The sequence below is a fragment of the Hemicordylus capensis genome, chromosome 2 (genome assembly GCF_027244095.1).
Source record: "Hemicordylus capensis ecotype Gifberg chromosome 2, rHemCap1.1.pri, whole genome shotgun sequence".
Taxonomy (NCBI): Eukaryota; Metazoa; Chordata; class Lepidosauria; order Squamata; family Cordylidae; genus Hemicordylus; species Hemicordylus capensis.
The window spans coordinates 129,416,629-129,442,212 of NC_069658.1; the positions used below are offsets into that span (position 1 = coordinate 129,416,629).

The window sequence follows — 25,584 nt, forward strand, 5'->3', positions numbered from 1 at the left end:
ACAAAAGGACTGGGTGTAAGCAGGGGAAAATCTGTGAAAATCCCTACACCTGGAAGGGAAGGCTTTCTTTTTGTCCTTCGTTTCAACAAGGATGGGTCTAAAGCATCACCAAACAATTGAGAACCCATAAGGGGAGTTACCGCCAAATTAAGTCTGGACCTGGACTCCACATCCCAGTGTTTTAGTCAGAGGCACCTGCAAACCGCCACCCCAAAAATCATAGCCCTGGATGCAGTCCAGATTGGAGTCTGCCATCAGGGCCACAGCCTTGGCCAATTCGTTAATGCCCTGCCAAAGCTTGGCATTCTCAGGAGGAATATGTTGTGCTATCTCCTTTGCCCAGAGAATGGAAGCACAGGCAATATGTAATTAGTTACTGCAGCCTTAATCACAGTGGCAGTGAGATGAGGCATATCTTGAGGCAGTGCATAGATGATGATGATGAAGATGATGATGTGATGATGATTGGAGAGGCAGGGCTCCACAGGCTTGGTGAAGGTGGGAGTAGCCCATCATTTATTATCTATCTATCTATCTATCTATCTATCTATTTTATTTCTATACCACACTTCCAAAAATGGCTCAGGGCAGTTTACACAGAGAAATAATAAATAAATAAGATAAGATGGATCCCTGTCCCCAAAGGGCTCACAATCTAAAAAGAAACATAAGACAAACATCAGCAACAGTCACTGGAGGTACTGTGCTCAGGGTGGATAGGACCAATTACTTTCCCCCTGCTAAATAAAGAGAATCACCACATTAAAAGGGGCCTCTTTGCCAAGTTAGCATGACATTGAGAAACAAAAGGCGGGAGAGAGACAGTACCAGTGTGGACAGTTTAAGATAGGAAAAACATTCTGCTCGTGGGTAGACGCATCCTGTAATGTGTCTACAGGTGCAGCTTCGTTAATGGAGTGTTTTGCCTTGGATAGTAGAACCTCAAAATTGGTAGACAAAATTATCCATGTAGAAAGAGGAAGTGGGGTAGATGTTAGGGGTGTGCACGGACTGGTCCGGGGCCATGCAAGAGGCCTCCGGACTGGTCCGGAATTCAGCCGGTCCGGCAGTTCGGCGGGGGGGGGAGGGAGTGTGGCTTTAAGGGTGGCGGGATAGTACTTCTCCCTCCCCCCTGCCGCTCTTCCCCCTCCAGCACTGGATGCAGAGTTCCTCCCTGCCGCCCTTGCCCCCATCGTTGTCTCCCGCTTTTACAAGCAGTAAAAGCTGGTGCCACGCATGTGCGTGTCATGACATGCACACGCAGCATACGTCATTGTGACGTATGTGGCGCGCACGCCTGCCGCAGCAACGAGCACACGTGCGCCGCGACGGGCGCATGCGTGGCGCCAGCTTTTACTACTTGTAAAATCGGGAGATGACGACAGGGACAGGGGCGGCAGGGAGAAACTCTGCCGCCCCAAAAACATTTTAGAGAAGTCCAGCACCGGAGGGGTAAGTACTACCCCCCCACCCTTAAAGCCACACTCCCCCCAGTGCCGGACCATGCCTCCGTGGTTCCGTGCACATCCCTAGTACTGTAGATGTTACTGTTGGGAATTCTCTCTGGTAAGAGATACCCTTCTATTACAGCAGAGTTCACAGAGGCAAAACACAGAGGAGTCTGCCCAGGCATGTGTGTTTGCTGAGAGCAAAAGAAACTTGGAGCCAGTTCATAGTTTCAAATCAATATAAAGAGTCTTTATTGGAGAACTCCATTCTAGATAGAAAAGTGGAGAGATAGAATCTCTAATCTAGCTAGCTAGCTGGATGTAGAGAGATGCTGTCTACATCTCTGCACACATGGTGCAGAGAGAAAGGTGAGTGTGTGTGTTAGGGGGGAGGAAGGGAGGCAGGCAGGCAGGCAGGCAGGAAGTCCCTGAGAGTAGCAATCTACATATCAAAGGGATAGTGTCAGAGCAGTAGATAGGAGGAATGACCAATGTCCTGACCCCTCTAGCCCTCTGACTCACTAGTCTGCCCCCCTCTGTCATTAAGGCATGAGGCAGTGCAGAGTCCTTCACTTCCAACAGTTACCTCCTCAGAGAGTTCCTCCTTCCTCTTATCTAAAACATCATTATTGTCACTAATGTGTGCATCATGATTAGAAATAGCCCCTTTAACCTCTAAGCCAGAGAGTGGTAGTTCATTGTTTTTGTTTGTTTGTTTGTTTTTCATGTTTGTTTTTTAAGCACACTAGTGGGGATAGGAACTCTCAGCCTCTGCCACTCTGGCTTGACTGGCATTACAGTTAGCAGACTTCCCCACTCAGTACTGCAGCTGATATTGGAGTAGAGGGATTGGCAGGGGCCAAGGGAGAGGAAGGGCCAGGAATAGGTAAGAGAACAGCAGGAAGAGGAGACAGAAGACGAACCGGCCTTTTGGGAGCAGGCACCTCCTCAGAACAGGAGGAAGAAGGGCAGCCAGCATGGTGTAGTAGCTAGAGTGCTGGACTAGGACCGGGGAGACCTGAGTTCAAATCCCCATTCAGCGATGATACTAGCTGGGTGACTCTGGGCCAGTCACTTCTCTCCCAGCCTAACCTACTTCACAGGGTTGTTGTGAGGAGAAACCGAAGTATGTAGTACACGTCTCTGAGCTCCTTGGAGGAAGAGCAGGATATAAAATGTAAAAATAAAATAAAAAATAAAAAATCTGGCCCTCTTTTTACACTGCAGGGCCCTACTTTGTGGTGGGCAAAGGCAGCTGTGGTTTGAGGAAGAGCTGCATTCTCTGAAAATGAAATCTTTTAGCCATGAGGACCCGACAGAGGAAAGAGGGTCCTTGACCGGCAAGCGGACTGTACATACAACCTCCTTAGATGGAGCACTGGGTTCATCTGGCTCTGCCGGCTGATCAGGTGGTGGCTCCAAGAACGGCTGGGCTGGGTGCTGAGTTGGTTCATGTTTGGATGAGAGCACTCAATCCAGCACTGCAGGCTATGTTTGAACTGGCAAAGAAGGTCAGAATGGAGAAGGGAGACGTGGCAGAGCCAGATCTCTCACTCTTGGTGCCAATAATGAGCACAAAGGCAGTGTGAGCTGCAAGCCCAGGATAAGGCTGGCAGTGGAAACCAGCACAGCCAGCTCCTCCTAGGAGGGTGGAAGGGAGATTGGTCCTCACAGACCGCCTGCAGGAGAAGCCACTCACTCAAGCAGATGGCACTTGCTGGAATCAGGTGCTTTCAAGCCTGTGGTGTGCCCCTTTTTCTTGTGCTTCTCCATGTGGGATGTTTTATTCAATGCATTTTGGTGTGCCCTTTAGGCTTTTCCTGGGTGTTGCTGTGAGCCCAGGGGGATTGTGAGCTAAGCGTTCCTGGAAGGGCAACATGGAATGGGGCCACTTGGAACCCAAACTGGACTCTTAATGCAGGTTCTGCTCCTGGTCTCTGAGTGAGAACCTTCCAAAATGGAGATCTCCAATATGGATTCAGCGTGGGAGCATTCCATAGTATAAGGCTCTGTGTCTTGAGCACTAATGGCCAGCAATCAAACAACGAATAGGAAAATATAAAAGAGATCCAATCAGCCCAATATTAAATGTAAAATTGTTTAGATTTTAGGAAAAGCAACATAGTAGAAGGCTCTGTGTCTTGAGCACACATGCCCAGCAATCAAACTAGGAAAACAAAAGTAAAAGAGACCCAACCAGCTTAATTAACAGGGCTGGTGCTAGGGTTTCTGGTGCCCCCCTGCAACCTATAAATCGGTGCGCTCCCCCTAATTTTTTAAAACTGTGAGCGGAATGAGTTTTGTTCTGGGTGGCAGTATCAAGGCAGTGTGCACACATGTGCATTATTATGTGCCACTATAAATAATAAAACATGCACACATGAACACATACAAACATTCCAGAGATATGAAAGGAAAAAATGTATTTTACAATTCTATTATATTATAAAAATCAGATTTTTACTATTGTTGGGGACGCCCCACCCCCACTCCAACATTAAACCCAGAGCCACCAACCCAGAATTATATGGAACCCAGGCCTGTGTCTGATTCCATTTTATTAAGAGTTCAATTAAATGCCTGAACTCAAGGTGAACTGACACCCAGGTCTCATGACTGCTTCTGCTAACTGCTCTGTGAAAGAGGAGGCAATCCAGCATTGTATTGTGAAATGGGCACTCACAGAAACACAAGGGCTAGGCCTGAGCTATCAATATGCTAAAATGTAACTCACTATCAGATAATGTTTGTGGAAGAGGCCAGAGGCTGAGCTCCCCTTTCCTGTTGCAAGAATAAGAATAAGAAGAATGTCTATAAGAATAACCTTTCCCTTACCAGGATCCCTGTTAGAGTGTCGGACCATATCGAATGTGTGTACTTAAGTCTGAGGACCAGGGATAGACTGGGACTTCTGTTGGTGTACTGATCGCCCCGCTGCTCAACGGAGTCCCTAACTGAGCTGACAGACTTGGTCTCTGACTTGGTGTTGGAGTCCCCCAGGCTTGTGGTGCTGGGGGACTTCAATGTTCACTTTGGGACCGATATGTCCGGGGTGGCTTGGGAGTTCATAGCGGCCATGATGACTATGGGCCTATCCCAAGTGGTCTCGGGCCAACGTACATTGCTGGTCACATGCCTGATTTGGTCTTTCAATCTGATCAGGATGGTGTTCTATGGGTGGGGAATCCTGTGATTTCCCCATTGTCATGGACGGACCACCGTCTGGTTAAGGTCGGACTCACAATCGCTTCCCACCTTCACAGAAGTGAGGGACCTATTAGGATGATCCGCCCAAGAAGGTTATTGGATCCGACAGGATTTGAAGAAGCCTTGGAGGGATTTAGTGTTGGTTCTGCTGGTGATCCTGTTGATGCCCTGGTGGAGAATTGGAACAGCAAACTCACTGGGGCAGTAGACATGATTGCTCCTAAGCGTCCTCTCTGACCTGCTTCAAAACTGGCCCCTTGGTATATGGAAGAACTACGGGGGCTGAAACGGTGAGGTAGATGACTGAAGCGCAAGTGGAGAAAAACTCGGCTTGAATCTGACAGATTGCAGCATAGAGCTCATTTGAAGACCTATGCTCAGGCAATATGTGCGGCAAAGAAGCGATTCTTTTCTGCCCGTATTGCATCCGCAAGTTCACGTCCAGCGGAATTGTTCAGGGTTGTGAGAGGGCTAGTGAGTGCCCCTCCTCCCTTGAATCAGAATCTGGATCCATCGATTACTTGCTGTGATGTGTTTAATGAATTCATTGTGGGGAAAATCTCTCGTATTCGGGCTGACTTAGACTCCGTCTCCAGAATTACCTCAGTGTCTGAAGTGGAGGTGTCCAGTGACTCCTCTTGTGTGATTAGGTTGGATCGGTTCCAGTTGGTGACTCCTGAAAATGTGGACAAGCTGATTGGAATGATGCAGCCTACCACCTGTTCTCTTGACCCTTGTCCGACATGGCTTATATTATCTGGCACGGGGGTTGTTGTGGAAGGCCTGGTAGAGATTATAAATGCGTCTCTGAGGGAAGGTAGGATGCCTCCTTGTCTTAAGGAGTCAATTATTAGACCGCTTCTGAAGAAGCCTACCCTGGATCCCTTGGACTTAAACAACTACAGGCCTGTCTCCAACCTTCTGTGGCTGGGCAAGGTAACTGAGAGGGTGGTGGCCTCCCAGCTCCAGACAGGCTTGGAGGAAACGGATTATCTAGACCCATTTCAAACTGGCTTCCGGGCTGGCTATGGGGTGGAGACTGCCTTGGTCAGCCTGATGGATGATCTCCAATTGGCAGTTGACAGAGGAAGTGTGACTCTGTTGGTCCTTCTGGACCTCTCGGCAGCTTTCGATACTATCGACCATAGTATCCTTCTGGAGCATCTGAGGGGGTTGGGAGTTGGAGGCACTGCTTTGCAGTAGTTCCGCTCCTACCTCTTGGACAGGTTCCAGATGGTGTCCCTTGGAGACTGCTGTTCTTCAAAATCTGAACTTTTGTATGGTGTTCTCCAGGGCTCTATATTGTCTCCAATGTTGTTTAATAGCTACATGAAACCGCTGGGGGAGATCATCAGGAGATTTGGTGCAGGGTGCTACCAGTATGATGATGACACCCAAATCTATTTCTCCATGTCAGCATCATTGAGACAGGGCATAACCTCCCTAAATGCCTGCCTGGAGTCGGTGATGGGCTGGATCTGAGACTGAAACTGAGACTGAATCCAGATAAGATGGAGGTACTCATTGTTCGGGGTCGAAACTCAGGAGACGGTTTTTATCTGCCTGTTCTGGATGGGGTCACACTTCCCCAGAAGGAACAGGTACGCTGTCTAGGAGTGCTTCTGGATCAGAGCCTCTCCCTGCTGTCCCAGGTTGAGGCGGTGGCCAGAAGTGCCTTCTATCAGCTTCGGCTGATACACCAGCTGCGTCCGTTTCTTGAGGTGAATGACCTCAAAACAGTGGTACATCTGCTGGTAACCTCCAGACTGGATTACTGTAATGTGCTCTATGTGGGGCTGCCCTTGTACGTAGTCCGGAAACTACAGCTGGTCCAGAATGCGGCAGCCAGGCTGGTCTCTGGGTCATCTTGGAGAGACCATATAACTCCTGTATTGAAGGAGCTACACTGGCTGCCGATATGTTTCCGGGCAAAATACAAGGTGCTGATTATAACCTATAAAGCCCTAAACAGTTTGGGCCCTGGGTATTTAAGAGAATGCCTTCTTTGGCATGAACCCCACCGCCCACTGAGATCTGCTGGAGACGTCCATCTGCAGCTGCCACCAGCTTGTCTGGTGGCCACTCAGGGACGGGCCTTCTCCGCTGCTGCCCCGAGGCTTTGGAATGCGCTCCCTAGTGAAATAAGAGCCTCCCCATCTCTGACAGCTTTTAAAAAGTCTTTAAAAACACATTTCTTCATCCAGGCTTTTAATTAATGTTGTTTTAATGGTTTTAATGCTGTTTTAAAATATTATTTTACATTTTTAAAAATTGTTGTAATGTATGTGTTCCCCCTCCCCATTTTTGTCTTAACGAATGTTTTACTTTGTTTTTATTCTGTTGTAAACCGCCCAGAGACATAAGTTTAGGGCAGCATAAAAATGTTTTAATAAATAATAAAATAAATAAATAAGAAGTCTATGTTGATCCTTGTCAGTGATGGCTCTGCTCTGCCCAAAGGGGATACTCAATTGCTGTCTATAGAAATTCCACTCTAGGTAAATGCACACAAAGAAAACACCTATAGATTTTAATTCTTATTTTACTAACACCTTTTAACACTTTCTGGGACCAGGCCCCAAATCTGGGGACAAGAGAAGATGCCCATTTGCAGCTCAGAGATGCAGATTTGCTTTGGGCAAAATAGAACGTCCCCTCCCCAAGATAACAGATAATAGAAGATGGGATTAAAATCTCCCTGGACTGAGCTAATATCCTGAATAATTAAAAAGACAATATCCAGAAGGAAACAGCAGATTGTCACCTTTCTGGAGACCCAGGAAGGATGAGGATGTTTGGAATAGATTCTATGGTGATCAAAGGAAGATACAACCATGCTGGTCGTTGACCGAAATAAAGAGATTGATTATGTTGTGAACTAGGAAGATACAACTATAAAGAATGAGGCTTACTGGACAGAGATTAGCAATCTTTTGCCTACAAGCAAGACTTGCTCATGAGCAATCCAAGGGTTTGTTGCCTAAGCTGCGGGGCTAGAGGCAGGAACGCTTTCCAGGGAGAAGGGGCTGTTTGTGACTTCTGCTGCACAGTGAGAAGTCAAGACTCCCCAGCCATGATACTCCCAAGCAATCTTGCCTAGCAAGCATACTTGCTCAAGAGCCATCCCAGAGTTTGCTGCTAAGCCGTGGGGCAACAAGCAGGAACTTTGTCCATGGACAGGAACTGTCTGTGACTTCTGCTGAGTAGTGAGAAGTCAAGACTTCCACAGCCATGGTGTTCTGACTCTCAGCCTTGCTCTGAGCAAACTGCCTGCTTGGCCAGCCTGCTTGACCACCAGAAGCCTGACCACCGTTCCCAAGTTGCTGTTCCCAGCCACAGCCCCCCTCCTTCAGCTGAAAGCCCCACCGCTCTCAAGCCTCTGAGCCTGGTAATATGCTGCTCCACAAGCCTTGGACTCCCTCTCCCTTCTTCCCTACTAATCACTGCCATCCCTCTCCTAAGCCCTTCCTCTTTTCTTCTTTCTCTGCTTCTCTCTAAATGTTAGATTATTAGATCGCTGTAATTACTGATTGCACACACATATGTTAGTTAGGCACATTACACTACACTTTGAATCGGAAACATGTTTTTATCTTATCCTGAAGAGCAACTTTTTATAATAAAGCCCACTGAACTTTTTGAGTGTGTCTCTCTCTACTCTGTTTGCACTCCTAGATCCTACATGGTCACCATCTCCAAGAACCAATTCAGTTTGTGTATGATGTGACTTTGCCTCTTTCCCTCTGAGCATGTACAGCGTGTGAAACCAGGTGTAGTTCAAAACACTATCTTTAAAAACAAGACAGAATCTAAAGCAAGGCAGAAGCAAAGCTGAAAGATTTAAACCTTAAACAGAGCATATACATTGCAACGAATGTAAGAAAGAAACACCAGAAGTCACACATGCAGAGGAACTCTCTGTCATGCATGTAGGAGAGTCCTCAGAAACACTTCTGGCATGGTATGTCTGGTTCCTCCTGCCCTCAACTCCTCATATGCTATAATCTAAACAGATGATCATAGACTGCACAATATTCAAAAGGATAATCTGCTAAGAATTGTTGTGCATGGAGATGCTGCCAACTATATAATCCACCCTTAGGATGCACTCCTGTTCTCTCACGAGAGAACAAGTGAATGGTGAAGTGCTGCAAAACAATCTTATTCATGTTTGCTCAGAAGCATTTCCCACTGAGTTCAAACAGACCTACTCCCAAGGAAGTGTGCATAGAACCTAAAAGCCACAGTATTAACGATGATTACCTTGTTGATTACCAACAACCTATGAAGATCTGTATAACTACAGCCCTGACAAACACACAATAAATTAGCCACAAACTGAAAAGCTGTTCAGAAAGAAATCTGTGAAGTCTTGACCACTGTGAAGGCTACATTTACACCAACACTTTATTATGAACAGAAGACTCAGAGCTTGGTTCCCTTTAACTGCTTCAGTTCATAATTAGTGGAGAGGTAAAACTGGATTCAGGAATCCATCGACAGGGTAAAGGGTCTCTTCCACTTTAAAGAGCAGCAGGTATTCCTACTCCTCTTTGGTCACCTGGGTGCTTCTGAAAGTGTCAAAGGAGATCGTGACTCCCAACTAATGCTTGCCAGGACTTCATGGTGAAGTTTGCCTTTGTTTATGTGAATGCAACACCTGAGGGAGTGCAAAGGTGGGTTTCACACCAACCTGCAAGAACATGCCCAGGCCCAACGCTCTATTTGTTTGTTTACACACGAGGGGCTGGATTTTCTAGTTAAAGACATGAGTGTTGCTAATAGCCAGGGAATGAGATCTTACAAAGCACTCTTCAGATTAAAAGTGATTGCTATGATCCCTCCTGAAGCAGCAGCAGCTGAATATGCCCTTCATAGACACAGGGGACAGGAGCTGAGGACAAGATCAGGAGCAGAAGGTGAGAGGGAAGGAGAGAGAATGACAGGAAAGTTTGGGAGAAGGTAAAGAAGAGTGATGCCGATGCTGGAGGCGCAGAAGTCTCCTCCGGCAAAACACTGCATGGGGGAAAGAGTAGGAGTTCCTGCCAGAGCCAGGCTGGAAGAAGAGCAAAGAGCAGCAGTTCGTACCCTTGGTCCACTCCACTACTTGCTTAGGGCTCCAATTGGTAATAGGCAGATGGGGAAACAACAGCGCTCCTGCCTGCTCTTCCCTCTCTGCCCCTGAACACAGATTCCTCCCACTCAAGCTCCCATTGGAGCAGGTGGCCACTCAGGCTCCCACCCTCCCAGGCAACCCCACTCTGCCTCTTCAGTCTGGAGCAGCCTCTCCCGCTTGCTCTCGCTGCGGCTCCTCCTCCACGTGCAATCAGTCCTGCAATCAGGAGATGCAGCAGCAGGCAGGCAAACACACACAAGTTGAGGCGCCTGCCCAAGGATGGATGGAGGGAACTGAGCAAACCACAACTTCCAGTTTAGAAATAGGTCCTGTCTTCAGAGCATGCTCAGTACACAACCCATGATTAAAGGATGACCTCCACAAACTGTGGGGAAAGATCAGTAATGGTAGACAAATTTTCCTGAAAGGCAATTGGCCTACCACTACCCAGTTTGTGCCACAATGTGCACAATGAAAATTGGGTACATTCTAAGGCCCAGTCTCCGTTCTCACAGAGTGATAGTAAGGCCCAAGTGCCCGGTATAGCACTCTGTGTAAATTGGCCATTTACCCTAGAATATGCCCAGAATCCTCTGCGATTCACAACAGTTCTCTGGCAGATGTGGAAAGGGCTCCCTGAGTGTAGGAAGTATAAAAACCACTGAACCAGAGCCATGGAAACAAAGCTTCCATTTCCATTTTTGGAAAAATTGTTAGGCAAGGAAAGAAAATAAACAGAATCAAAAGTAGCACATTAAAAAGTTTTCAAAGCAGTTGGATTTGAATATGAGTATTTGTTGGAGGAAAATAATATTCAAATTTGATTCATGCATTTGAAAAACACCATTCACTTTCATTACAATCAAGACACTGCATGCCATAAAATATATTCAGCAATCGCTATACTTACACCACTGTAATCCAGCCATTCCAGAGGTGAGGTACAGGTAACCATAGCATGCCACACTAGCACTTCAGGACAGAGGTGGCTTCTTATGATTTGTGAAGGAAATAAATAAATCTAGCCCATCACCCAGGAATCAGATTAATACGGGGGGGGGGGCAGCTTGCATATGAACAGATCAATTCCCCTCTGCTATTTACCTCTCTTCCCAGGGAACATAATGGAATTCTGTGTAAACATGATTTGTCACTCAGTCAGATTTAAAGCACCGTTTAAGCAAAGTCCACACTTTAAAGGCTAGTAATGAAAAATTTTGACCAGCCATGTATCTGCCCGCCCCCACCGCCCCCGCCCCACAGCATGCATGTGGAGCAACCAAGACTGCAACATGCAAAGTTTTTTTAAAAGCTGCATCTCCCAGGGATCAGAGGATGGCTGAGGCTCCACAACACATGCTCGGCCTTTTAAAAGAAGAGGGATTCCCAGAAAGCTGCTGTCTCCTAGGGAAGGGAAATGAGGGAGACTCCCTCTGCTCATCTCAGAGACATTGGTGGGATTTCAGCTTTTTAAATCCACACACAGAACCCTGAGTGGGAAAGGGGAAGCACATTTGTAATGGCCCTCCTGACAGGATCGAAGGCTAGCCCTAGGCCAACGCCACTTTTTACATCAAGGTTCCCTGAGCAGCTAGGCCATGGGAAGTTTTAGAATTAGGCAAACTAGAGACAGGCCAGCAGCTACCAAACAAAGGTTTATTTAAACAAAGGGCTAAGGGCTGGGGGAGTTGGGAGGGGGGCGGGACACAACACCACACATAAAGCAAAAGATAGTTAACCCCCCCCCCCAAGCCTGCACCTCCAGCTCTTTGTGGCCAACTTCAGAAGCACCAGATCACAATTTGTTGCATCTCGAGTTAGATTTCCCTGGGATACAGGCAGTCCTGGGCAGGGCTCGGCCACTCACTGCAAAGCTGGGCAAGGCAGCCAAGCCTTTGCTGCAACATTCTTACTGAATGCAAATTGAAGGGAGCCGCAAAACTCCGGAACCAAAACTCCACATTCAGTGAATGCAACTTTCCCCCTTTGCCACTTTCACAGGACCCGTTTGCATACACAGTTCCCTACCAAGGGAGATTATTTGTGTGGAAGTCTGTATCAGCATGCAATTATACCCTTAATGGCTTGGGTCCAGGCTATTTAAGAGAGCGCCTCCTTTGTCATGAACCCGGCCGCCTTTCACGGTCTTCTGGAGAGGTCCAGTTACAGATGCCACTGGCTCATTTGGTGGCGACTCAGGACCAGGCTTTCTCTGGGGCTGCCCGGGGCTTTCGGATATGCTCCCTGCTGAAATAAGAGCATCTCCTTCTCTGTTTGTTTTCAGAAAGCCCCTCAAGACTCTCCTTGTAAGATTTTAATTAGAATGAATTTTAATAATTTTAATAATTTGTTTTAAAGTTTTATCCTTTTTATTGTGTCTTGTGTATTTTAATCTGTGTTTTTAAAATTTTGTACACTGCCTAGAGAGGTACATATCAGGTGGTATAAAATATGATAGATAAATAAATAAATAAATTATGAGGCCCTAATTTGACCTCTGAAGTCAATGTTTAGGAAATCCATAGATTCATTCTCAGCAAACAGTTTCTGGGGTGGGGGTGGGGGGTCAGTTCTTTCTCCTCAAGAAGGAAATCCAACCATTTGAAGTGAACATGAGCCAGGTACGTACTACTAATGAACATTACACAGAATCAGGGAATTTTAGAGTTGGAAAGCAACTTGGAGGTCTCCTAGTCTAATCCCCAGCTCAGTGCAGGAATCTACTACAGCAGAATTAGGCAACCTTGGCTCTCTAGATGTTAATGAACTACAACTCCCATCATCCCCAGCCACAATTTATGGGATTTGTAGTTCAATGGCAGGAAAGCCGAGGTTGACTACAGCTGTACTACAGCATCCAACAGATGGCCATTCAGTCTTTGAAATCAAAGGACAACTGCACAAGGCAGACTATTTCACTACTTAACAGCTCTTAGGAAATTCTTCCTAATGTTTAAGTGGAATCATCTTCCTTGTAATATTAGCCTGTTGGTTCATACTGGTTCATATTGGAGCAACAGAGATGAAGTATACTTCTTCTGTGCAACAGCCCTTCAGATGTGGCTGCTGCCCCCATGCTACTCCCATACTGCTGCTCTTGGCAGCTAAAGATGCCTCTCGCTACCCTCTCACCGCCTTCAACCGAGCATGGCTTGAACCATCAAACCGGTTTGAACTGGTCCTGGGTAGCCTGGTCAGTTCGAGCGAATGGGTTGCAGACTTGTGGTTCGGTCTGAATTTGGTCCTAATTCAGACTGAATAGCAAAGAACGGTCCATACACACCCCTAAATCATATCTGAGAGCAACTTTCCGTGCTGCCATATTGTATGTACACATTTCTTGCACAGCTTCTCACATGTCTGAAGTGCACACAGAACATGTGGGGCACTTGAAGTTGAAGGGCTTATGTTTGCTTTGGTCAGTGTATTTTTAATATGTTTAGGATTCAAATCTACACATTAAATGTAAATAGTCTATTATGTAGCCCAATCCCATACATATATACTTAAAATAAATCACAGTGAGTTCATTGGGATTTACTCCCAAGTAAGTATGCATGGAATTGCAATGCTAATCATCATGGTCACTTCAGGCAGCAGGTGGCTGGGAGAGGCTTCTGTCTGGAACCCCGGAAAGCTGATTCTGCCCATAAGAGTATACAATACTGAACTTGAGGGACCAATGGTCTGATTCAGTATAAGACAGCTTCCTATGTATCTAAGTACCTAGCAGTGAGCTACTGTGCTGCCACCCATACTGTGCTGGCATATGGAGGAGAGGAGAACGTGGGCTAGAGTATTGAGACACTCTAGCCCAAACTCTCCTTTCCTTCACCCTTCCTCTTCTGCTCCTTTCCCCTCTTTTTAAAATAGTGCAAGATGACATGCATCAGCATTGTTCATGTACCACCATGAAAATGGGAGGAAGAGATTGTAGGAGGCAGGTAAGTGATGGCAGCTATGCTTGTGCACCACAGGGCAAAGGAGGGCTGAGTGCACATGCTGCTGGGTAGGCGTGGCCATTTTATTCAGCAGGGTGCCATGCAAGGGTGCATTTACCACACCACCACAGACTGAAAGATTTAGAAGTTCCCCCTACACAGTCTTCTGCAACAGGCAGGACTTAAATGAGCAAAAATCAGCCTAATGGCAAAAAGATCATTAATTCATGGCAGAAGTAGCATTAATTATTCTCAGAACAAACTATACATTTTTCTTGCCAGCTGTACTCCTTGTCTCCTACTGAGCCTGGGGGATGCTTCTAACCAGCAGGCATCCAGCTTTTCAGTGGTGGGGAAACAGATGACTTTCATGGACTAAAAAGGAAAACCAAAGTAGCTTTTTCATTCAGTCCTGTTTCTCCCCTTGCAGCCTTTGGGACTTAAAAGTGTCCCCTTAAACATGAAACTTAATTGTTGATGAGTCCGGATTTGTCAAGTGCTTCTCATGACCATACATAAATGTCATGCAAGTGAAGTTGAAAAGAACTCTCAGGCTAGACATGACCTAAGGCGACAGCACCTTTTCATAGTCACAGAAGTCATTAGGCCTCTTTCTTCTAACTTGATTTTCTCTGGCACACTGTCTCCCATGTGTCAATCCAGTCTTGTGTTTGAAGCTCAGGGACATCACAGTCATGGGCAATAACTCTTACTTCATTCAAAATTCATCATTATCATCTGAAAAGAAGTCTACCAAAACTTTTCCTCCAAATTTAATTCAGTCTATGATGTGTATCTGTAAGTTTTCTCTAAAGGGGCAAATAGCAGCTGTGTGTAAGGCGAGCAGCATGGTTTTCACTGGGAAAACAGTACAGCAAAGAGTTGAAACCCTCTTTTCCTGCACATGGTCAATAAATCTCATGGGTTTTGTTGCCAGCCTAGGCTAAGGCTGCTAAAATGGAGAGAGGGGTTGTCAAGCACCTAACAAACCACAATACAGTACATAGTAAAGAGCTGAATTCGGCTTGACGCATTACAGTTTGATGAGACCTTAGATCAACTTCCCACTTTCAGTAGCATTATCAAAGACCCCTTGCAAAGTTATAAATTAAAATAAGATTCTGTATTTCCACACCATACCATGTATAAGCTTGACAAAGCCAAGGTTCTTATTTCATCTTTGCTCTGCTAGCATCCTGAACAACTTCTACATACAGCAGTATAACCAAGTAGCACCGCAGGGTGGTTTTTAAGTTCAAATGAACTAAAGGCTTCAGATGTTTGGAAGGAAGAGTTCCATATCCAACGAAATTGCAAAGATTGCTATTTGTCATTCCATTAGTCCTCCTGCCCCTGCAGTTGCCAGCATCAGGTACCATTACAGATTTCACTTGTTCACCTCTGTTTAAGCATGAACAACCACTGGAGTGTGAAGATGAGTTTCAAAACTACAAAAGACTTTTCTGCAGTAGCTGGAAATATCATCTTATTGGCACTTAGCGTTGTGCAGATTATTCATGAAATCCCTCAACATAGTTTGGCCGAGACAGTTGCTGCAATGATTGCTCCGGAGAGTAGGATACAAAACAGGCTGTCAATATATTTTACAGGTGTGCAAGTATGCTAGTCTTATCAAAACTTTTTTCACTTCCCTCAAATTCCTCTAATGTTTTTCTTGAGGAGGAAGGCCAAAATTTGCTTTAAATCTGTCTCGAGGTGTTAGGGCCGCCCTTAGGGCAGGGTGAATGAGGCAATTGCCCTGAGCCCCGCGCTGGCACAGGCCCCACTCTGGGCACACTGCAATGCGGCCTGCCTTCCTGTCTCCCCCAGTCCCAGCCACTTATCTTTCCTAGCAGCCCAGCCGGAAGCAATCTTTTGTGTCTGTGTGCAGCCTGAAAGGCTCCCAGGCAAACTGCTAGAGTCCTGCCTCTCAGCTGTTCGGCGGGTAGGCGGGGCTGCCAGAGAGGCTGCCAGAGAGGCCTCCATACAGACCTCCCTGAAGCTCAGGAAAGAAGCAAGCGGCAGGCAGGCAGGCAGGCAAGCAGGCAAAGTGTCCAGCACCAGAGCTCTCTGCCGAACCTCTGCCCAGCCCAGCCCAGCCTTAGTAATGGAGGTGTGATGTGATTTCCTTTTTGTGGTTATCCCCCTGCCTGAATATTTAGGGATTGGCTTGCCATAGAGCTTTGGTACTGAGCAGAGATGTAGGGCAGAGTGGGAGGAATATGTATATTTAAATTGAAGGATCGGACAAATGGTTGGTTTTTAATTTTCCCCCTCTTTAATTTAAAAACCTCTATCCAAAAAAGTGGCTTGCTTCATAGCAGAAAATTACAAAAATGTCTGGAACTGAAGCACCCCCTTAGACCATCATTCCACCCTCATATGGAAGAATCTGTCCTTTGCCTTCATAAAAAGGTGTTTTACCCCCCCCCCCTCTGCCCCAGCCTTTAGATCACCGGTCCTGGAATGACTTGGCATAGGGCTTTGGTATTGAGCAGAGATGTAGGGCAGGGTGGGAGAAATGTGTATATTTAAATGGAAGTGGATTGGACAAATGGTTGATTTTTTTAAACAAACCCATCCAAAAAATCCTATAAGTGGCTTTTTTCGTGGCAGAAAATTACAAGAACTTCTGGTACAAATAACATATTATTTAATTAATTATTTATGTATGAATGCACTATGCTCCAGTTGATTTGCAACCCAGAAGGTCTGAGAACTGTGACGCATGTGTTGTGCTTTTTATTTTTATTTCTTTAGAAATGCATTATATGTCCAAGCTGGTTGGACATGTCCAAAAATCTCACCTTTTGGCTCCCCAAAAGGCACCACGCCCTCATGCTCTGCCTTACGGGACTTCCGGGGCCAGGAGGCCCCCAAACCCCACCACCCCAATCAGCTCAGTGACGGAGCCAGTACCCTGTTTCCCCGAAAGTAAGACCTACCCCGAAAGTAAGACCTAGCAGCAATTTCTGATGTACCGCTAATTGCCCTAGTGCATTTTGGGGGGCTAAAATTAATATAAGACACTGTCTTATTTTCGGGGAAACACGGTAATCATCTGGGTGGCCGATCCGGCTGCCCAGGGAGGGCTCCCTAATTGTCTGCAGGGAGAGCAGGTCAAACCCACTCTTCTCGCAAACCCCCTTTCAGCTCTACACGCCTCAGTATATTTTAATTTCTGGACATACATATATGTTAATTTTAAACTGTTTAATTGTTTTTAATCTCATGAGATTATTTTAACTTTTTATTCTGTGAATATTTAAATCCCTTTTTACTCTGTTTTATATTTGCTGCATTTTAAATTGTGTACACCACCTAAAGATGCACATATCAGGCAGTATATAAATATGATAAATAAATAAATAAATATGTTTAGCTCCACAATCTTTCTAGCAAAGTTCTAAACCCAGTCCTTTAATCATCTTAATTATTCAAGAGGTGATACGCTACTTGAAAATTGCTTGCAAATAGGAGCTTCTGTTCCAGTACTAATTGCAATTTAGGATTTTCATTTGGACCACAGCACAATGGGCAGAGAATACATATCTGATTGGCAATACCCATGACAGCTATTTTAATTTTTAAAGAAGATGGAAGCCCTAATGACAAGTTTAGCATCATGGTTAGCATCATGGACTTAGGGTGGTTTGCCCTAAGTCCTAGCCTTGGGGGGTGAGGTTCCTGGTTCAGAGCCCAATTGTGAGTTGCTGAACTACAACTCCTATCATCCCCAGCTATAATTTATTGTGACTGAGGGTTATGGGAGTTGTAGTTAAGCAACATTTGGAGTACCACATGTTGAGAAACCCTATTATAGACCATGAATATTGATCTCAGCCAGATGCACCAACGCGATGACTACAAGATGCAACTTCCCACTGCTTTGGCAGCTTAATGCTGAATTCAAAGTGAATTTGGAGTATGTCAGACAAAACATTTGAAGAATGTTGAAAGAGGTCAGAAGAATTTTCCCGGAGTAGGGTGTGTGTGGGTGTCTCACAAAGTTTTAGTTTGTCCCCAGATTTCACCTAGCAGGACCATCCCTAGTGGGGTGCGGGGCTGGGGGCGAATCAGCATGTGCGGGGCCTCCTTAACATTTCATATCATTACAAAATCATACTGATTGATGACATACAGCTCATACTGATCAGTAAAAAAGGGAATTATATTATTATATTTATTATATGGTCAATCTTATGGTTCTGATACTGCAGCTGATGACATGAAGAGAGTTTCTGCTGTGCAATTTTTTTCTTTAGATTTGTTGGTGCTTATTTCTTCTTGTTATTAATTTATGACAGATCTAAACATTTAATATGGGCCTATCTAGTATTGACAACTATGGAACAACTATGGGTCTATCTTAATTTGTATGGGATAGAATGGGAAAACTATGGTCCTATCCCAATTGGTCATGGGGCCAACACACACTACTGGTAATACTCTTGATTTGGTCTTTTGCTCAGATCAGGGTGGTGTTCTGTGGATGGAGACCTAAAGTGCCTCTTTTGTCATGGATGGACTACTATCTAGTTAAGGTTGGTTTCGTGGCTACAACCAACATTTTCAAAGGTGTAGAACCTATTAGGATGGTCTGCCCAAGGAGGCTGTTGGATCCAGGGGTGTAGTATAATTGAGCGAAAGGGTTCAAAGAACACGGGCCCTCAGCTCCTGAGGGCCCTCCAGCTCCATCCCTCCCTATTTTCCTCATTATTTCCCTCACTCTGGGGGGCCACCAGAGAGAGGGATGAACACAGGCCCCCTCTCCCCAAGGGGCCTTGGAGGGTTTTAGAGTTGGTTCTGCCAGTAATTCTGTCAATGCCCTGGTGGAGACCTGGAATAGGGAGCTTACTAGAACAACAGATACTATTGCCCCTAAGCACCTTCTCCATTCTGCTTCAAAATTGGTTCCATGGTATACTGAACAGCTACGAGAACTGAAGTGGCAAGGGAGAAGACTAGAGCATAAGTGGAGGAAGACTCGACTTGATTATGATAAGACATGGCATAGAGCCCATTTGAGGGTTTATTCTGGGGCAATATGTGCAGTGAAGAAGTGATTCTATTCTGCAGGTATTGCGTCCGCAAGTTTGCATCCAGTGGAGTTGTTGTGAGGGGATTAACTCAGGCTCCCTCTTGTTTTAACAACTTTTTTTGTTGATAAAATCTCTTGCATTCAAGCCAACTTGGACTCCACAGTTATGGCAGGATCAATTGTAGAGGTGTCCAAAAACTCCTCTGGCTAGATTTGAATGGATCCGTTTCAATTTGTGACTCTTGAGTATGTGGGCAAGCTACTTGGAAGTGTTCGGCCTACCACTTGTCCTTTGGACCCATGCCCAACCCCAACATGCCTTATAACATCTAGCAGGGAGGTTGTTAGAGGCGGCCTAGTTGCCAACATACCTGTAAATGCCTCACTGCGGGAGGTCAGGGTGCCTTAATGTTTGAAGGAAGCAATTGTGAGACCTCTGCTTAAGAAGCCTGCCCTAGAGCCCTCGGTGATGGATAACTATAGGCCAGTCTCCAACCTCCATTTGGTGGGCAAGATAATTGAAAAGGTGGTGGCTGATCAGTTCCAGGCAGTTTTGGAAAATACTGAAGCTATTCCCATGATGAGGAGAAAGTGGCCAAGGGAGCCTAGCCCACCTTCTACTGATCGTGGGAACCACCGGGCTCACGGGCAAGCCCGGTGGTTCCAAGGTGGCTAGCCCACCTACTTCCCCCTCCCTTTAAATGAGGTTAACAGAGCAAATGCTTCTGGATCATCTAGGGAATAGTTGGCACTGTTTTGCAGTGGTTCCGTTCCTATCTCTTAGGGAGATTTCAGATGGTGTTGCACGGAGATAGATGCTCTCTGAAACAAGAGCTATTGTATGGTGTCTGTCAGGGCTCCATCTTATCTCCGATGCTATTCAACATCTACATGCAACCGCTGGGTGAGATCATCAGGTTTGGAGCTGGGTGTTTTCAATTCGCTGATGACATCCAAATCTATTTCTCCATGTCATCATCATCAGGAAATGGCATAACCCCCCTAAATGCCTGCCTACAGGAAGTAATGGACTGGATAAGGGATAATAAATTGAAGCTGAATCCAAGCAAGATGGGGGTACTCATGATAAGGGGTCATACTTGGAGGGATGTGATAGATCTTCCTGTTCTGGATGGGGTGCACTCTCCCCCAAGGGCCAGGTACGTAGCTTGGGAGTGCTTCTGGACCCAGGCCTCACTCTGGTTTCTCAGGTTGAGGCTATGGCCAGGAGCACTTTCTGTCAACTTCGGTTGATATGACAGCTACACCGATTCCTTGAAGATAGTGATCTCAGAACTGTGGTACACTCTCTGTTAATCTCTAGGCTTGACTACTGCAATGCACTCTACATGGGGCTGCCTTTTTATGTGGTTCAGAAACTTCAGTTGGTTCAAAATGCAGCAGCTAGATTGGTCTCTGGGGTGTCTTGGAGAGACCATATTATTCTTGTTTTACAGCAATTGCATTGGCTACCAATAGGTTTCTGGGCAAAATACAAAGTACTGGTGATTACCTTTAAAGCCCTAAATGGCTTAAGGCCAAGTTACCTAGGAGAGCAACTTCTTCTGCATGATCCCCACCGCACACTGAGATCATCGAGAGAGGTCCGTCTCTGGATGCCACCAGCTCGTCTGGTGGTGACTCGGGGGTAGGCCTTCCCCGTAGTCGCTCCTGGTCTATGGAATGCGCTTCCTATAGATATTCGTGGTTTAACATCTTTGCCAGCCTTCAAAGGAGCCCTTAAGACACATTTTTTCAGCCAGGCTTTTAGTAGTCTCTAAATGTTTTAAATTTTTTAATTGCTGTTTTTAATGGTTTGTAGCCTGGCATTAATACCAGGAGTGTGGCAATCTGCCTTTGCCTAATGTCTTCTACATGCTACACTTCAGGTTCTAGTGTGGCCCTCACAGTCACCTATAAAGAATTTGACTTGGAATATGCACTTATTCATTGCGTCATCCAATAAACACCATTTTTGAGGTTATTTCACTCAGGAAGAATAATACACCTTTTATTTGTTTAGATGTTATGTTCTTCCATCCTATGGGCAACCCGAACCAAGCCTTAAAGCATCCCAGTGTAGATGGGAGTCATAATCCAAATGGGAATAATTGAATTTGTTTAAGCTATTTTGCTACTTTGTATACATACATCTCTCTTTTTCAACTCATTGGTAAATCAAAGGAAAATGTGTTTAGGAAATCATGCAATTTCCTGGAAGAGTGAATAAGATCTGTGTCTGGACTGATGCAGTAAAATTAAGTAAAAACTTAATAAATCATTTGAAAATTGCCTTTCCATTCTCTTGCAAGTTGGCAATAGTAAATCTTTAAAGGAGCTCAACGCTTTATCTTGTATACCACATTGCTCAGAGTATATTAATGTAAGTCAATCTGAATGCTTTTTAAAATTCCTGGACTGACAATCACTGAAACTGAAGCTTTTTGCTTCATCGCTGCGCAAGCTTTTTGCTTCATCGATGGGCAAAAAATATTTGACACACATACACACCCATATCAATGTCTGTGTTACATATGCACACTCACCTCCTTACAATGGGGGAAATGGCTGGAGGAAAGGTGCTTGTGAAACACAGCAGCAATTATCTTGAACTTGTCAGAGAAAATGGAGACAGAAGCAAGATGACAAATCCAAAAGGGAAAATAAAAGAGAGAAAGAACCAGAGCAAGGTATATACAATCAGTGTATTCCCAGGTATTCAGCTTCTCTGGTTACTCTGGCTTCTGCCAAAGATCTACTCAAGTAACAAAAACCCTAAAGAATCAAGATTATTATGGGCAGAAACACAACTTGGGTTGAGGAGCCATACAGGACCATCTAGGCAGCTTGAAAGGAGCCAGTGAAGGAGAGAGAAGTATGAGCTTTGCAGCTGATTGGCAGGCAAGAAGGAGCCTGATAGTATATGGGGAAATTGATGCTGCTTTAAATATTACCACTGTCTGGTTGCCTACCTTCTCCCTCTTGCTCAGTGTGTATATTTGTAAATTGACAGTAATTAGAAAAATGTTACACATCTCTAGCACTCTCTTCTCACAAGAGACTTCTACTGTAAAATGCTGCCCCTTTCCGGAATTGTTTACAAGTAAGGAGCGACAGCAAAAATACATAGTACAGTATAGATGCTGATCTCTAGTTTCTGTGTTTCTGTATATCAGTCATTGAGGAAATACAGTAATTTAGGAAGACAGTGACTAACAAAGAGCCGTTAAAGAAGAGTTTCCATTGAGGATCTTTGTGAGGCACGAGCACAACATGAAGCAGATAGGTTTCCTACCCTGGAGGCTTTACACACAGGGCTTCTACCCCGAATCTACTTCAGAGGAGAGTGTGTGTGTTTACACACCAGCCAAACTTACCCCAAAGTCCCTTCAAGATTAGTCCACACACAAATCAGGCTTTGTGATTAATAGGGATAGGAATTCTAGATTATCTCAACATATTTCTGGATTTTTAAAATACTGGTTTTAAGCAACTTTTTCTGAAAACACCGGAGCAAATAGGGAGAGGCACTGGCATAGAATTATTAGCATGATAAGAAGGATGTTGTCTTTAGAAATGCAGATATTGCTCTTTAGGAAACCCCCCCCCCCCAATTGGCTAGAAGGAGAACAGGAATGCATGCCATGTGAACTTGTTTCAAAACAAAACCTGAGAGCAGAGGGGAGGGGCTACTTCCCTCAATGCTGCGAATGTAGTTCAAAGTGGTTTCGTCCAACATTTACCCCGAAGCCTGAAGCCATGTGCGAATAACTCCCGGTGAGCCTTGACTATTGATTCAGGTAACATAATACATTTATTAAACAGGGTTCTGTATAGCTACATCACCGGGCTCTTAATATAGAACTGCAGCAGAATTTCTTCTAAGCCAAGAAAAGAGAGGGAAAGGTAAGTCTAGCCTGTACTTAAGGAACATTGTGCAGTTTGATTCCTGATTCAAAATACAATGTACATATTGGGGCGAAAGTTTTCAGAAACAAGAGTTTATTGTGTAATTTTTATTCTCCTAAAGTGAAAGAAAGAAAAAGAAATCTCAAACGATACCTGCTAAGGGTTCCAGGGTGTGTTGGATGCTGTTAGGGTCTGAGTGCCATACTTTGCATGTTGACTATGACAATCCTTGACAATGTGGAGTACTATTGGTTTCTGTTGGAATATGATAAAGTTTTTTTTAAGAGTTAAAGAAGGCTTAATATTTTTCATCATGATTTTAAATGCCATTAAGAATAAGTGAGCAGCACTCCACCACAAACTTCGCCATTCTCGGCAGTGGTACTTTCCCTTTGTTGTTCCTTATTTCCCTTTGTTGTCCCTTCATAATGTTGTAGAGCTTCATTTTTAAAAAACCCTGAGACATTGTTCTATTACAATATAAATTATTTTTTAAAAAACAAACCTAGTCACGTCCTTCCCACAGCACAATACTGCGTTTATCCTCTTCCTTCTCTCCTCAAAAGTCAAAATAATTAGTCACGTCCCTTTTCCACTTTCCCACTGCCAAATAAAATCCCCTCAGAATCTGCTTTTTCAGTATCTATTGGCTGCTACTCAGGAACAAAAAGGGTTGCTCTATAGGCATTCTCCTACAAGGGTTACACTAACACTGCAGCACATAAACACATCCAATTGCTGGGGAAAATAACTGAGGAAAATATATATTCCAGCAGGAAGTGATCTGTTTCCCTCTCTTTAAAGATACATTCACATAATCATATTAGAGGTCACCTTTTTTAATTTTCTGTTTTCGACTTCAAAATGTCATAGGCCACCTCTGTGATACACACACATGCACACAAACTTATTTCAGCAGTGGAGCTGTGTGGGGGGAGGGGGAATTGTTAAAAGTGTTATTCTTTTCTATTCCTGTAAAATATGCCTCCTTCAATTATTGCGTCTCCATTTTTGAATTCTCTTATCACATCTGCTTGTGAGCTCTTTGAATTTATTTTAGTTTTAGACACACTCGTCACAATTCATTTGATTTGCTAAAAGTCATTTCATTTGATAAAAACCTCCAGAAGTCAAATTTATTTTCCCTTCCCACACCACCAGCCATAACTTGAATTCAGTAGCACTTTGTTGTTATTCCTCACATGCTACTTCAGCACTTATAAATATTATTTATGGAAGCCTCATTAAGCAGAGAGAAAATGAGGCTATTCTCATGATCAGCCAAAAGTGGGCTAAGGGAGCCTAGCCCGCTTTGGGGCAAATGTGAGAACCACCGGGCTTGCAGGTGAGCCCAGTTTCCTCAAAGCAGGTAACCCGCTTAAGTAGCGCTCCCCTTAGATGAAGTTAGTGGAGCGAGTGCTCCGCTAACCCCGTCTATTTGATCATGTACTGCCACGGCGCAGCTCCTCACCATAAGGAGACCCCTGCCGGGAGGCTGACTGATGGAGGCAACAGTCGTTCATGTGGACGGCCGATCCGGCCGCCCAAGTCTGCCAGCGTGCTCTTCTGCAGGGAGAGAGGGCTAAGCCCACTTTCCCTGCCAAGTCCATTCAGATGAGTCTCAGTGATCGTGAGACTCACCTCAATATGTTGCTATCACTCTGGGGTAATAGGAGCCAAGGGGTTTGCCAGGTAAAAATGAAAGGCCAATTAAGGAGGTGCAGCTTATGTATTTTAAGGGCCAACCTACAACCTACAACCTACAAGGGCCAACCTACAACCTTAGGTGAGGTGGACAGTGAAGAGAGAGTGTACCCTGAAACTTCATTTGACATTGTAGAAGATTTATGTGGGTAAACAATCATGCCAGAAACAGCATGAGACCCTGCATTCATACACTGCATGCTTGTTTAATTTCCACTATATATTAGCAATGCCATAGAAATTTAAGTCTCTGGAGCTCATAATCCTCACCCCACTAGATGAGCATTGCAATCCCTTTTACTCCTCCCAGCAGGTCAGTTCTCAAATCCCCTCTTATCCATTTAGTAATTAAAGGGGGAAAGTATTAGTGGTGGTGGTGGTGGTGGTGATGCAACAAATGAGCTGCAGTTCCTAGTGGCAGAAACTGCTGTTTCTAGGGGGCATTTTAAAACAGACAAATGGTGCTTTCACTGTGCCCTGTTTCAAATCTCAATGCCTTAGATTTTGCTTTTTTAAAAATCTACTTGCAGATTGACAATTGTGTTTTGAAAAGGCCAACAGATAAGATTTTTTTTAAAAAAAGCTCAACAACAATTAAAACATAATAATCCATAAGCAAAGCATACATTCCAGAAGAAGAAATCTGGAAGAACCATAGGCTCCAGTATTGATCAGTACTCATGATGATATCTGATAAAACATGTCTTTTGCCTCAGAATCTAGTAGGATTCTGACAGAGGAAGATTCTATAATAAACATCCCTAATTTATACTATAAACCTGTTTTTCCACAACTCCAGGCTGAAATTTTGGCACAACTACCCATGGCCCTATCTAGGTCCCAACAATTTGCAACTAAAAATCCTTCAGAGTGACAGTTGTACAGCACATTCCTCTGAAATGGCAGAGATGTGAGGTGGTGCATCTGTACTTATCTTTCTAATGTACCTGTCTTCCCTTTCCTCTGTATGAAAAGAAATAATTCTGAGTTTTCATCCCTTCTGATCCTCTTCCCTAGTCAGATAAATACTTTAATATCTGACTGACGTTAAAATATATCTTCCTTTGATTTTACTTAACCTCAGCAGAGCTTGCTTTCCATTTTCATCAAGCACTAAAAAAAATCACAGTTCATCTGCTCGCCACTTTCCTTTAGCAAGGTTCTGAACAGCATTTATGTAAATGCCTTGTCTCTTATCTCAACTCCTGTAAACCAACT

The 25,584-nt window shown here is 44.7% G+C and overlaps 1 protein-coding gene across 9 annotated transcripts in view; it reads right to left on the reverse strand.

The window, feature by feature from the left end:
* Positions 1-25,584, reverse strand: part of LOC128345096 (uncharacterized) — a 212,356-nt gene that overhangs the window by 175,575 nt on the left and 11,197 nt on the right. For all 9 annotated transcript variants that reach the window (XR_008316264.1, XR_008316263.1, XM_053296499.1 and 6 more), the window contains exon 3: positions 22,816-22,917. The gene's annotated coding sequence lies outside the window, so the exon portion shown is untranslated. The remainder of the gene's footprint in view (positions 1-22,815; positions 22,918-25,584) is intronic.